Source organism: Gopherus evgoodei, chromosome 7, assembly GCF_007399415.2.
Source record: "Gopherus evgoodei ecotype Sinaloan lineage chromosome 7, rGopEvg1_v1.p, whole genome shotgun sequence".
Lineage (NCBI taxonomy): Eukaryota > Metazoa > Chordata > Testudines > Testudinidae > Gopherus > Gopherus evgoodei.
This window is the reverse complement of record NC_044328.1, coordinates 40,168,652-40,182,563: the sequence shown is the minus strand read 5'-3', so window position 1 is coordinate 40,182,563 and position 13,912 is coordinate 40,168,652.

The window sequence follows — 13,912 nt, the reverse complement described above, 5'->3', positions numbered from 1 at the left end:
TGAGTTTACAGTTCTAGGGAGAATATATATTTGAAAACTTATTCCTTAGACAATTAAAACATCCTCTCCAGTTGACCCTAAAAGCTTCACTGCTACTTTATTTATCTTTTCTCTCTGCAGAAAGTGCTTCACCAAGTCATACATCTCATTCCTGCTTAATATATGTATCATGAGAATCTCAGGCCCACCATGGAGGACAAGAGAGTTGTCATGAGTGGAGCTATGACTGTTTTCCCCAGTGCAGCATTAGCCTCTACTTCAAACTTAAAGAGCACCTCATAATGATGATATAGCACTTAAGAATTTGAAAGCATTGTGCAAAAAGTAATTGTAAACTCTGTCCCCTTTGAACTAAGTATATTTCCCCCTCATTTACAAAGTGATTAAGCCACTTGCCAATAATCATCTGAAGAAGAATTCTGTGTAGCTTGAAAGCTTCTCTCTTTCACCAGCAGATGTTGGTTCACTAAAAGATATTACCTCACTCACATTGTCTCTCTAATATTCTGAGACCAACATGGCTACAACAACATTGCAAAGTAAATAAGTGTCAGAACCAGGATTTGAATCCAGGTCTCCTGGCTTCCAGTCCTATGTGTAGTTCAATAGAGGAGGAAATGAAGAATAACACATAGTCAGCTGAAATTTCTAGGGTCGGAATGTAATTGCTTTAGATGGAATTTGGATAGGACGAGGAGGTTGAGGTTTGACACGTGCTATAGGATCTCTAGTAACTACAAGCGATCAGGGTGTGAGGTTCAAATTTTCCTTCTGGAGATGCCCCCTGGTACAATGCTGACAATATGCTGGAGGCAGTAACTTACTCCTGATTCAGAAATAAGAGAGAGAGTACCACTTACAGAATTATCAGTTCCACTTTCTATAGAATCTAAATTTTACATACAGGTCTCTCATCAAAGCCATGACCCAATGCAGCTTTTTCTTCTGAAATGTCAGAAGATCACAATTTGAGGTTGTGTGCCTGCAGGCAAAAGAGAAATGAATTAATTATGAAGCACATAAAATTTCACAGGTTGGCTTTATTCCATAACCTTCTAATGAATGTACCAGTACTTAGATATGCTAAACTGTAGTTTGCTGTAGAATAGGTAGATTGCGTAAGCAGAACAACGTTTTTAATTTAAGAAGGTACATTGTGTAGATCAAGTACTTTGTGCTCACTGCAAAGGTAGCCTGTAGTTTATTACTGTTGTTAGAATTTGTGGAAGCTGCTCTGAATGTCTTGGAAACTTGTTTGTAAAGATGAGTCAGTGTAATTTACCATCTGGTATAAATGATTCCTGAGAGATTTAGCAGTTCAAGTCCTCTAGTTTCCTTAGTTTATTTCCTTTTCAAGACTATTTATCCTTTTGTATAATTCAATGATCGAATCTGCTTAATTTGCTGTATTCTAAAGAAATAACATCTGATTGAAAAAGAACTCATAGCTGTTTCATTTAGGAGGGCCTGGGGATGCTGTGATAAAAATTGCTGGCCCTAAAGGTTCTGCTGCAATTATAGATTCTAAATGTTTTTCTAAAGCAAAATAACCCCCCCCAAAATAAATAAATAAATAAACAAAAAATAAGCCAAACAAAAATCCAAGCCTTTTAAAATGTTTAAAAACAAAATCTAATTTAGGAATCCCTCTTAGCCATATGATATTGTATCTACCTTGGAATACTGTATATAACTTGTTGGCTTTGAATCAAGAGACAGACTTCTAGAAGAGCCATTGCTTAGCCTTTTTTGTTCCTGACACACGCACACCATCAAGTTGGACTTATTTATATCATGGCAGCACAAGGGAACCCCAATAACAGATCAAGGTGCCATTGTTTTAGGCACTGTTCAAGCAATTAATAAGACAGTCCATACCCCAGATAATTTATAATTAAGGATTTATGGAACAGTTCTGGAAGGCAACCAAGAACAACTTGAGCCAAGCCAGACACCTGGTCCTGGAGAACTCAACCAAGCCTCTTAGTGCAGGTGCTGCACTCAAAGCTGATGTGAGCTTCTATTAATAAAGTGCTCTGGAAGCTGCTGGAGTGTATCACCTAAGTACTGAACATGCTAAAAAGACCCCCAACTCTACAGTAAATATCCTTCAGTGTGAGGTGAAAGAAATGGAAACTGAAAATCAATATGAGAATAATGTGGGGGGGAGGAATAGCTCAGTGGTTTGAGCATTGGCCTGCTAAACCAGGGTTGTGAGTTCAATCCTTGAGGGGGGGCCATTTGGGGATTAATCCTGCTTTGAGCAAGGGGTTGGACTAGCTGATCTCTTGAGGTCCCTTCTAACCCTAATCTATGATTCTATGACAAGCAGCAAATTAACAATAAAAGGCTTAGCTAAAAACAACTTTCCCAAGAAAGGCCAAATAAATGATACTGCACAGGCAAAATAAGCCTTCTGGCAAGGGGGAAGTGTAACTTCAGTTTATTATTGGGTTCTTCCTCTGTGATTTAATATGTAATTTTCCTCTGAGTCTATCACTGTGTAGAATTTAAAAAAGAAAAAGAACTTCAAGAAATTGTAAGTAGTACAGCATCTAGCTCTTCTCAAGGAAAAGGAGATTAAGGTAACAAAGGAATGACTGCCCATCAGATATGGGAAGGAGGGTGATAGCTGAAGGCAGACACATTTCTCATGCCTCAGCAGGGTGGTGCATATGCCGTCTCATAGTGAGGTAGATAAATGTTCGTGATAAGATACTTGCTGACTTTCATATGTAGGACTGTGAGAAAAGAGTTGTGGTTCTGTCATAGATGTTTACCGATAGAGAACACTGTTTATTTGGGACCTGCTGTTTATAGATATTGCTCAACATATGGAGCATAATTTTAGCTGTTAGGTTTCCGCTGACACTAAAAGGAAGTGTGTGAGACTCTAGGTCAAATATTAAAATGACTTTAGCAGTTTTGTGATAGTTTTGTTTTTGTACAAGAAAGATTGCTTCAGACATCCTTTCCTGTGGTGATCCAAATAACAGCATTAACTCTGTGCAAATAGCAACAATGAACACCACCTTTGCTCCTCCCACAGGGGAATGCTGCTTAAATACAACACAGCTTGTACACATGAGGAGTTATACAGTATACACTAGAAAGGAAATGCTTATCATGTGGCAAAATCCCACAAACAGCATTGAACTGGGTGGGTAACGTTTTGTGTTCTCCTGCTGCACAGCCAGAAATCCAGCAAAGTAAGCAAAACACAGAAAAAGAAACAAGGGATTCTTCTTTGAGTGCTTGCTTATATTGATTCCAATTAGGTGTGCGCGTGCCGTTGTCATAAACAGATAGCTAAGGGTTAATGTCTCTTTCACCTGAAACACCTGACCAGAAAACCAATCAGGAAACCGGATTTTTTTCAACTTTGGGTGGAGGGAAGTGGGTGTCTGAGTCTTTTGTCTGTCTGCCTGCTCCTCTGAGCTTTGGAGAAGTACTCTCTACTTTCTAGTCTTCTGTTTCTAAGTGTAAGGACAAAGAGATCAGATAGTAAGTTCTATGGTTTCTTTTCTTTGGTATTTGCATGAATATAAGTGCTGGAATGCTTTGATTTGTATTCTTTTTGAATAAGGCTGTTTATTCAATATTCTTTTAAGCAATTGACCCTGTGTTGTATCATCTTAATACAGAGAGAACATTTGTATTTTTTCTTTCTTTTTTATATAAAGTTTTCTTTTAAGACCTGTTGGAGTTTTTCTTTACTTCAGGGAAATTAAGTCTGTACTCACCAGGGAATTGGTGGGAGGAAGAAATCAAGGGGAGAGCTGTGTGTTGGATTGCTAGCCTGATTTGGCATTTCCTCTGGGTGAAGAGGAAAGTGCTTTTGTTCCAGGATTGGGAACGGAGAGGGGGAATCACTCTGCGTAGTTTCACAGAGCTTGTGTCTGGGTATCTCTCCAGGAGCATCTGGAGGGGGGAAGGGAAAAAGGATTATTTCCCTTTGTTGTGAGACTCAAGGGATTTGGGTCTTGGGTCCCCAGGGAAGGTTTTTCAGTGGGACCAGAGTGCCCCAAAACACTCTAATTTTTTGGGTGGTGGCAGCAGTACCAGGGCCAAGCTGGTAACTAAGCTTGGAGGTTTTCATGCTAACCCCCATATTTTGGACGCTAAGGTCCAAATCTGGGAATAAGGTTATAACAGCCGTGTGCACGTTCGTCAGAAGATTTTTACCCTAGCAACACTCGGTGGGTTGGCTGAATTGCGCCCTGGAGTGGCGCCGCCATGGCGCTGGATTTATACCCCTGCCAACCCAACGGCCCCTCAGTTCCTTCTTACTGCCCATGATGGCTGTTGGAACTGTGGAGTGCAGCTTTGCTGATCTCCACTTCCCTAGCTTACTCGTCGTTCTTTACTGTTAATTGTGTTTATAGTTTGAGTTTTACAGTTATAGTTAGTATTAGCTGTTGTGTATCTATATAGTTAGTGTATATAGTTGAGGGGGGATCGGGGATTAACCCTTTTCCTCCACCCTGGTGCTGGGCTCATGCACAGGTCACCAGGATTCTAACGGTGCTCGGTGTGCCAAAAGCCAATGTCCCTAGGGGATCCCCACGACTCCTGCCTCAAGTGCCTAGGGGAATCCCACCTTCCGGACAAGTGCCGCATCTGTAAGTCATTTAAACCGAGGATGAAGAAGGAGCAGGACTTTTGACTGAAACAGCTCCTCATGGAGGCGGCACTTAGCCCTGCAACATCGGAACTGAGTGCTCAACAGCCTGTATTGGTGAGGACCGCGGACCGCTCTGGTACCGCGAAGGAGCCACGGCATCGACCCTCACCGGCGCCGACATCTGCTTGGCACCACTCCCTGTCCCCACAGCCCAGGAAGCAACACAGCGCTCCAGCTGCTTCAGCACCATCCGCACCGCAGAAGGAGTGCCTGTCAAAGATGGATCACCCAGCACCATCATCTGCCACGGCACCGCCAAGTGTGGCACCACTGAGTGAGGCACCGTTGATTCCGGTCCCGCAAGGGCCATTTGAGTCTGGTGCCTGAAAGCTCCTCGGCTCACGCATGGTTGAGCTTGCTCTCCCATCTATGCCGGAGACCTACTCCACGGCAAGAGAGCTGATAGCCATGACGGAGACCACACAGCCTAAACCCACGGCACCGCTGGTGCTGGTCATCCAATCCACTGGGAAACCTGCCTTGGTGAGGATGCCCTCCATCGGACCTGCAGAGAGATGTCGTTCAAGATCGCGGTCTCACCGACGCTCTCAATCATGCCGATCCCACTCCCGGCGCCGCTCGTAGTCCCAGCACCGCTCTCCATCGTGGCACTGGTCGCACTCACAGCACCGCTCAGCCTCCCGTTCACCTGCCAGATACTCCCGGTACCAATCCAACTCCCAGCACTGTCCATGGCACTGCATATCTCCCAGCCACTCCAGGCAAAGGGACGGAGATCCCAGTTGACCTCCTGGCATCGGGGTTGCAAGTCCTGGTCTCGCTCACGGTACCGTTACAGTTCCCCGTACTGCTCCCCAGTGCCATCCCGGGAAAGACCAACCCGGGACGTGGCTCCCTCTCAGGGTCAATCAGCACTGCCTTGGCCATTGAGACACACCACGGTGTCATCACAGGTTGGTAGCGTTTCCTATCCACAGGATCATGACTCGGATGTCCCCAGCCATATATTTCCTGAGAGCCAGGGCCACGAGCAAGGACCCCATCAGTGGTTTTCTGGACACCGTGGGTGTACCACCAAGCCCAAGGTGCTCCCTCAGTTGCACCATGGTCTGCCCCATCGGAACACCGGGCACGAGAGGCAATCGTAAGCTGCCCCTCCATGGGTATGGATGAGGCTTCAGTACCACCTGCAGACACCCAGGTCCCACCTGAGTCTGACGCCGCTCCTCAAGAACAGGAGCCCCCACAGGACCCTCTTGTCCCTGGCCTCTCCTCTTCCTCCTTGCCAGACGAGCCAATCCTCCTCTGGCCCTCCCCCAGTTGATCTAAGGGCCCATCAAGACCTCTTGAGATGAGTGGCGCAGAATATGAATGTGCAGGTGGAGGAGGTCCCTGAAATAGAGGACCCTGTAGTGGACATCCTATCTGCAGATGCACCTACTAGAGTGGCTCTGCCATTTATCCGCACTATACAGGCAAATGCGGACACCATTTGGCAATCCCCAGCCTCGATTCCCCCCCCACAGCCAGGGAAGTAGAGAGAAAATACATGGTACCCTCCAAGGGGTACGAGTATCTCTACATACACCCACCTCCCTGCTCCCTAGTAGTTCAATCAGTGAACGAGAGGGAGCGTCATTGCCAGCAAGCTCCTGCTCCCAAGTCGAAGGAGGCTAGGCACATGGACCTCTGAGGCCACAAAATATATTCAGCTGGGGGGCCTTCAACTTAGGGTGGCAAGCCAGCAAGTCCTCCTAAGTAGGTATAACTATAACATGTGAACGTCCTTGGGGAAGTTTACGGAGCTGCTTCCCCAGGAGTCCCGACAAGAATTTGTGGCCCTGCTTGAGGAGGGTAAGCAGGTGGCGAGTCCCTCCCTGCAAGCCTCTCTGGACGCAGCGGACTCTGCTGCCAGGACTCTGGCGTCAGGAGTGACGATGAGGCATATCTCCTGGCTCCAGGTATCAGGCCTTCCTCCTGAATTACATCAAACTATTCAGGACTTGCTCTTTGAAGGCCAGGGGCTCTTCTCAGATAGGACTGATACAAAATTACAAAGTCTGAAGGACAGTCGCGTAATAATGTGCTTGCTGGGGATGCACACCCCAGTGACCCAACGCAGGACCTTCCGACCCCAGCCTCACTATACTTACCCCCCGCCTAGGCCACAACAGGACTTCAGCAGAAGACATGGCTGGAGGGAATGGACGAAGGCAGTCTGGCCTACAAGGGGTTCAAAATCAGGCCCCCCCCTAAACCACCGGCGGGGCCCAAACAGAACTTTTGATGGGACGCCCGAGGACGGCCCACCAGTTGTTTTCCCGGTGTCCGTTACAGCTATTCCCCTATTCCATTTTGTTTCCCCAGACTCCATTTTGTTTTCTGTTCTCCTGTGGCCGCCCTTCCCTGGCTGTTAAGTTGTTTACCAGGGCCACTGCCCTTCTCAAAGGGAGGGCCCCTTAAATTGTTTAACAAGAGCCATTGCCCTTCTCAAAGGGATGGCCACTTGTGCTGCATGCTAAGTGAGACCACTGCCCTTTTCAAAGGGTTAGTCCTGTTATCACCTCGTTGAACCTGGGCTTGGTGTAGGGTAGGCAATGTCCAGAGCTGCAAGGCCTATTGTGGTTTTAAGATCCTGGGCATGAGTCATAGTCTCATGTGCTCTTGAGTCACCTATTGCACAGGACTATGTCCAGGCATGTCTCTGGGCTTACCTTCAGTTTTTCCCCTGTGCCCCCTCCCCTGTGACAGAGGGAGCGTATCAGGATTACTGGTGGGAAACTGCCCAAGTTTGCCTTTAAAACCAGACATTTTTGAAACACACCTCAGAAAGGTTCCTGCATTGCTGCCTGGTCTGATCAGCCAGGGGTTCTGGGGGGTCCTTTCTCCGCTCTCGTTTTATTTTTGAGCGTACCCCCGTTTTTGAAACCCCCCCCACGAAGAACGAATTGCTACCTGAGAGATCTCCTGATTATTGAGACTGTACCGAACCCTCCTTGCCTCTTCTGATGTTGCTGCTGCTTCTGCCTTTGCTGCTGCCTTGGGGACTGGTAAGAATCCCTCTGTAAAACTTTCTATACTTTTATTTTATTATTTTAGCTGCTGGCTCTGTTTCCCCAGCACACAGACTCAAGCTAAACCTTGGTCTGTGTCTTAAAACCTCTCTTAAACTACAGGGCTCTTTGCCACTGCTAAGCTCTGCTCCTGTGGGCTTTGCCTTGGGGCTCTCTGCTTTCAGCTGTATCCACCGCTGTAGCCACCATCCCTTGGCTTCCTTGGGAGCTGGGTCCTGGATACATACCACTCTGCCCTCTGTAACCTCCCCATAGCATAAGGTGCACCATAGGTCTTGTTTTTTTTTTTAATTTAATAAGTCATAGTTTGTTAAGATTGTAGAGCTTGTAAGTTTCTGTGATATTTATTGTGTTGCCTAATTGTTGGTTAAGATCAGTTTAGAAAATCATTGCCTGGTTGTATTCTGTAGCTGCTTGTCATTTTATATAAGTTTGATTAAGTTAGGGGATAGATAAGGTTTTTACTATTTGAATTTGTCTTCCCACTGCCCCAATCTCCCCCCCCCCCGAGCTCCCCAGTCACTCATTGCAGTCTCTCTGCTGTTTAAACTTGCAGCCTGTCTGCTCTCTGTGTCTCCCTGAGTTTAAATCTCCCTCTGTAGCGCCTCTATCTTTGGTTTCTGCTCCACCACGTGCTCCTCTTCCCCCATCCCCTAACCTCATTCCTCTACCACTGCCTTTCTCTCTCTCTCTCTCTCTTTTAATCCCTTCCCCCACGTGTTCACCCCGCTCCTACTGCTGCCAAACCTCAATTGTATTACTGAAGTCCAGCATAAAACCCCATTGGTTACCCTTTTTCTCTCTCAGACACCTCACATTTTATATTTACACCACTGTGACACATTTTTACCTAGAGTTGTTGGTTATTTAACACATTTTACCCATAACTGTTAGTTGGTTATATGCTGCTGTGACACACCCTTTACCTAGAAATTGTTAGCTACCTGTTACATTTATACTTCAGTGTTAGTTGGTTACCAACTGTATTGTACCCCACTGTCTTGTACCCCACTATTGAAACCCCCTATACTATACTAAAAGAACTCCCTCCCCAATTGCCTACCTTAACAAACCCCATACCCCTCACTATTAAATTTTCCCTGTTTTTGCATTTTCTTAATAAAGTTTATTTTGCACCCCACCTGTGTGGTAATTGCTCCCCAAGATCCCATATACCTGCAGGCAGGGACACCCGGATCCTTCCCCTCCCTTTTACAACCGCCTCTCCCATTTCCTCCCTGCGTGGTCCTAGCTAATTTCGGATCGTTGGGTCCTGCGCACGGTGGAGTTGGGATACCACCTTCAATTTGTTTCAACCCCCACCTTCCCACTCTCCCTTCTCGTCACTCTTCAGGGACCCCTCTCACGAGCAATTCCTCTTACAAGAGGTCCAGTCATTCCTAACCACTGGAGCCATAGAGGAGGTACCAAAAGACCTGAGGGGCAAGGGGTTTTATTCCTGCTACTTCCTAATCCCCAAGGCAAAGGGAGGTCTACGACTGATCCTAGACCTGCGAGGACTCAACAAATTCATGATGAAGTTTAAGTTCCGCATGGTATCCCTAGGGACCATTATCCTGTCTTTGGATCCTGGAGACTGGTATGCAGCCCTTGATATGAAGGATGCGTATTTCCACATCGCAATTTATCAACCACACAGATGGTACCTCCGTTTTGTGGTCAACCATCAACATTTTCAGTTCATGGTCCTTCCATTTGGCCTTTCTGCGGCTCCGTGAATATTCACAAAATGCATGGCCATAGTCGCCACCTCCCTCAGTCGTCATCGGGTGCACGTCTACCAGCATCTCAACGATTGGCTCATTTGAGGGACCTCCGAGTCACAAGCGAGACATCACCTGTACATCGTCAAAGCCCTCTTCAGGAGCCTAGGCCTGATGATCAACATAGAGAAGTCTACTCTGATACCCACGCAGAGAATAGACTTCATCGTGCGATTCTGGACTCCAATCTGGCCAGAGTCTGCCTGCCGCAGCCTCATTTTCAAGCGATGGCTACAATTATTCAAGGCCTCCAAACGTTCCCGACAATGTTGGCTCACACTTGTCTAGCCTAGTAGGTCACATAGCTGCCTGCACCTTTGTGAGCAAACATGCCAGGCTCCGCCTCTGTCCATTTCAAACCTGGCTTGCCTCAGTATACCAGCTGGGCCAGGACAGACTGAACTGTCACTGTTCCCCCGAATGTTCTAGGCTCCCTAACCTGGTGGCTAACCCCCACTCTAGTCTGTGCAGGGATGCCATTCCACCCACTGTAACCTTCGATGGCCCTAACCACGGACGTTTCATCTCTGGGTTGGGGTGCCCACCTCAAGGGCCTCCGCACTTAACGCCTCTGGTCAGCTGAAGAACTAACCTTACACATCAATGTGCAGGAACTAAGGGTGATTCGTCTAGCGTGCCAGGTGTTTTGAGAGCATTTCCAAGGCCGTTGTGTTTCAGTGTTCACGGACAACACAACGGCCATGTTTTACATAAACAGGCAGGGCGGAGCATGCTCCTCCCTCCTTTGTCAAGAAGCCATCCAGCTCTGGACTTTTGCATAGCCCACTTGATCGATCTGGTAGCGTCCTTTCTCCCAGGAGTTCAGAACACTCTGGCGGATAACCTCAGCAGATCCTTCCTGTCTCACAAGTGGTCGATTCGTCCGGATGTTATCCATTCTGTTTTCTGGAAGTGGGGGTTTCCCCACATAAACCTCTTCGCCTCCCACGAGAACAGGAAATGCCAAGTGTTCTGCTCCTTCCAGGGGCGTTCCCCGGGCTCCCTCTCAGATGCATTCCTGATATCGTGGAGGAACCGTATACTTTACACCTTTCCATTGTTCCCGCTGGTCCACAGGGTCTTCCTCAAGCTCCACAGGGACAGAGCCCATCTGATCATGATCACTCCAGCATGGCCGAGGCAGAACTGGTACACCATGTTGTTCGACCTCTCAGTGGCAGACCCAATTCCCCTACCACTCTGGCCAGATCTCATAACTCAGGACTTCGGCAGACTTCACCATCCAGACCTATAGTCTCTTCACCTCGCAGCATGGTTGCTGCATGTTAAGCTGGTCCGAATTACGCTGCTCTGTCTTGGTCCACCAGGTACTCTTGGGCAGTAGGAAGCCTTCCACTAGGTTGACATATCTGGCCAAGTGGAATCTTTTCTCCTGCTGGTGCGCACAGCATAACACTTTCCCCGCACAGGTACCAGTTCCTACTGTCCTGGACTACCTCTGGTTCCTGAAAGAACACGGCCTAGCGGTCTCTTCCATAAACATGCATCTGGCAGCCATCTCCGCCTTCCACCCAGGGGAGAACGGCTGATCAGTCTTCTCTCACCCCATGGTTTCAAGGTTCCTCAAGGGCTTGGAACGTTTGTACCCGCAGGTTAGACACCCAACCCATACTTGGGACCTCAGTCTGGTTCTAGCACCTTTCAAACCGCTAGCCACTGCTCACTGCTGTACCTCTCCTGGACGACAGCCTTCCTCATCACTATTACTTTGGCAAGGCGAGTATCCGAGCTTTGGACCCTGACAGTGGACCCCCCATATACCATGTTTCATAAGGACAAGGTACAGCTGCGACCACACCCCGCCTTCCTCCCTAAGGTGGTGTCCGCCTTTCATGTCAATCAAGACATCTTCCTTCCAGTTTTCTTCCTGAAGCTGCACTCGTCGCATCGGGAACAACAGCTGCACTCCCTAGACGTTCACAGGGCTCTCGCCTTTTATATCGAAAGAACAAAACCCTTTTGAAAGGCGCCTCAGCTCTTTGTAGAGGTGGCAGACCGGATGAAGGGCTGCTGGTCTCCTCCCAGCGAATTTCATCTTGAGTGACGTCTTGCATCCGCGCCTACTATGATTTGGCTCACATTCCGGCTAGCCACCTCACCGCCCATTCTACTCTGGCTCAAGCTCCATCTGCCACCTTCCTGGCCCATGTTCCCATCCAGGAGATATGTCGGGCAGCTACTTGGTCATCAATTCACACCTTTGCATCACATTATGCATTGGTACAACAGTCCAGAGGTGATGCAACATTGGCTCAGCAGTTTTACATTCTGCAACATCTCACTCCGACCCTACCGCCTAGGTAAGGCTTGGGAGTCACTTAATTGGAATCGATATGAGCAAGCACTCGAAGAAGAAAAGACAGTTACTCACTTTTGTAACTGTTGTTCTTCGAGATGTGTTGCTCATATCCATTCCAAACCCGCCCTCCTTCCCCTCTGTCGGAGTAGCCGGCAAGAAGGAACTAAGGGGCCGTTGGGTCAGGAGGGGTATATATCCGGCGCCACTCCAGAGGGTGATCCAACCGACCCACCGAGTGTTGCTAGGGTAAAAATCTTCCGACTAATGTGCACACTGTGCGTGCACACTTAATTGGAATGGATATGAGCAACGCATCTTGAAGAACAACAGTTACAAAGGTGAGTAACTGTCTTTTTTATTTGCTAAACTTCTAAAGGATATTAAGCAGAGTGCAGAATAAATAAAAACTAATCTCTTTAGCGTGGTCTTACTTGTATCAATGATGCTTTTATGGCTAGGCTCTGGTCACACTATTAGTCTATAACTCTGGAAGCTGTGGGTCCCCTGTGCCTGTCTCATTCCTATCATTGTTTTCTTAGTTTTTATTTTTGTTTCTGTTTTTCTCTTCTTTTAGGAATAGCAGCAATGATTTTAATAACTCTCCGTCACCTTTCTTACTTTCACTCTCAGCTCCCTGCTGGGTTATTTCTTCTTCCAACACAGCCTTATCTATTCTGCTTATCTCTGGTTTACTTCAGTGTGAAGTTTAACCACTCCTTCTCCTACCACTGCCTTCTCTCCCTATTCTCTGGTGCAATAAGGCATTATCTATCCAGGAAAGGTTTTATGAAATAACTCTGCAATGTTTCCTCCATGCTGAAAAAATGTTGCTGGTTTACAAAATGAAAAATCCAAACCAAAAAGAAATAAATTATGGAAAGTCAAGAAAAGAATCATGGGAGTTCTTTAGTTAAACCCCAATTCCCAGAATTTCAGTAGGTTCTGGTAAGCATCCTACAATGCCATGAGACAGGTCCCAGTTCATAGAGCCTAGTAGCAGTACACTGAACCATGGAATAGCTTCCCTGAATGCTGTGTGGTTATTTATTTAAAAAAATAGCAAAAGAGCTGTGAGACTGCGTTGACTCACAAGGAAAGTAGTGTAAGCTGGCATAAGCAAAGAAGGTGGATGCACTCTTTCACTATAGTTATTCTGCATTAGTTACAGAATGATCAAAGGATTAGAAAACATGCCTTATAGTGGAGACTCAAGGAGCTCAATCTATTTAATTTAACGAAGAAGGTTAAGGGGTAACTTCTTTGCAAATCTTTAATAATGGGCTCTTCAGTCTAGCAAAGAAAGATTTTAACATGATCCAATGGCTGGAAGTTGAAGCTAGACAAATATAGACTGGAAAAAAATCTTAAATTTTTAAGTCAGAATAATTAGCCCTTGGAACAATTTACAAAGGTGGTGGATTCTCCATCACTGAACATTTTAAAATTAAGATTGGATGTTTTTCTAAAAATCTGCTATAGGAATTATTTTGAGGACTAAATGATTGCGATGGCATTCCCTTCTGGCATTGGAATATATAGAAATAGTGGACATATTCCAAAAATCCCTTTCCCATGTAGGCAGGGCCTAATTGTGTGAGGTGATAAGTTTTCACTATTAAATCAATCAGATTTAATATAACTGTTTAAAAGAGGCCTAAAGCATGCCAAATATTTAATGTGTCCCATATGCTTAACTGGCTAGAGAGCTGTTCAGTGAATGTTCCTCTGAGAGCTGTCCCTCTGTGTCATCAACATCTGTTTTTCTGACTGTAGTCTGCTGGATGGTTTTTGCAACATCAGTGAGCCGATATTTATGTGAGGGCCTGAGAGAAAAGAATAACTCTTTGTTAGTTAGAAGGAATGGAAGGGAGGAAAGCACAGCAAGCACAATGAGCTCCACAGGATCCTCCACAGAATTTTTTTGGCTTCTGATTCCTACTTAGGCCCCATAACACTAAAGCCAGGAGTGGCCCATTGGGGCAGTATGGCTAGAAATGTAGAAATCAGATCCTTGTCTGAACAGAATCCTGTCTGGGCAGAACTTTTTGACAGCAGATGCTATAACTAATTTAAATGCACCTACCTAATT